We start from the raw sequence: 1648 nt of genomic DNA, 5'->3' as shown, positions 1-1648 counted from the left end.
TCCCGCCGCGGCCTCTTCCCGGGGCTCGCGCACGTCACGGCGCAGGGGGCGGGGCGAGCGGCGGCGCCGCCCATTGGCCGAGGAGGCGGCTCCGCGGGGGCGGTGAGGGGGCGGCACGTGAGGCGCACGTGGGGCGCGCCCCCCCTCCCTGCCCCTCCAGTTTTCCCGCCTTCCCCCCTCATGTACCGCCGCCTGCCCCCACGGCTCCGCAGGCGGGAAGTCGAGTGAGCGAAGAGAGGCGCCAAAAAGTGGTGACCCTCTGTGAGGGAACACCCAAGGCTGGTAAATGCTCGGAAGTCGAGGGGCCATGAGCAATCAAAGTTTTATCCGTAAGCTACACCTTAGCATGGGAATGGGTATGCTGGTCCCTGACCTACTGTAAGAAACAGTGGGTTCTGGATAAAGTAGTAGACAGTGAGTTTTGGAGAAAGGGATAGGGGAAAGAGAAGGAGAGAGAGAAAGAGATTAATTAAAGAGGGAGAGAAAGAGAGAAACAGAGAAAGGGAAAGAAACAGAGAAAGAAAGAAAGAAAGAAGAAGAGAAAGAAAGAAGAAGAAAGAAGAAGAAACAGAGAAAGAAAGAAAGAAGAAAGAAGAAAGAAAGAAGAAAAGAAAAGAAAGAAAGAAAGAAAGAAAGAAAAGAAAGAGAAAGAAAGAAGAAAGAAAGAAAGGAAAAAGGAAAGAAAAAGAGATCACTGTTTCTGATTCCAGCCTCAATCCAGCTGAGGGAATGTCAGTCTTGGTTCCAGGTGTCGATCCCAGCTGTGGCCACCCAGTCCAGGGCCCAGGTGGGCTCAGTCACCCAGGGGCAAGGCCTGTCCTCACCCTGAGGGGCCCCCTCACTCCCCACAGCCCAGGCACAAGGAAAACTTATTTAAAGGAACTGAGAGAACACCAAAGTCAAGGCCAGGAGGGCCCAGTGGCATAATCTCTCTTTGTCCTTCAGTAGGAACGCAGGGGTTGCTCAACAAGTGCTTCCCCTGGCACCCAGGCCCAGCATAAATGTGTATCTTACCCCCTGAGGTTCTTCCAAACCGTAGCCAGGGTAGGTTTTTACAGGGAAGTAAAAATGGAGTGTCCCCCAGTTTGAGTCCTCCCCCAAGAAGTGGTGTTTTGTGTCTCCCTCACAGATGTTACCGGTGGGAGTGGGAGCTCAGCTCTCCAGTTTGGGGGAGCTGAGAATGGGCCCCGGCTGGAGACCTCTCCTTTTAATCCCAGCTGTGCTTCACAGGGACTAAAACTGGGACAAAGGCTGCTCCAGAGGGCCGAAAATGGGACAAAGGCTGGGGTTTGTACCTTGCTTTCTCTCTCTCCTCAGACACACAACAGGCTCGTGAGAGGGTGAGTCACAGAACACGTCACCAGCAAACAAACTCTAGTAACCTCCTGTGAGCTGCATTTCACACTGCAAATGGGAGAGTTTTCCCAAAGCCAGGAGAACTTATCCACTAATCTCTTACTGGCAAGTACACATCTCTCCTCACGACATCAGGGCTGTGCTATGCATGATATGTTCCCCAAGGTGCACCTTGAAAGGTCACCCCAAAACAAGGTACAAAGTTACAATGGGGTAATAAAACATTTCTGTCTCCTTTCACCTATCAGACCTGTTACGAAAAATTTATTTTGGCCAGCACACACCCCAGACT

This window comes from Sylvia atricapilla, chromosome 9 (assembly GCF_009819655.1).
Source record: "Sylvia atricapilla isolate bSylAtr1 chromosome 9, bSylAtr1.pri, whole genome shotgun sequence".
In the NCBI taxonomy this organism is placed as follows: domain Eukaryota; kingdom Metazoa; phylum Chordata; class Aves; order Passeriformes; family Sylviidae; genus Sylvia; species Sylvia atricapilla.
This window is presented reverse-complemented; position numbering follows the sequence as displayed.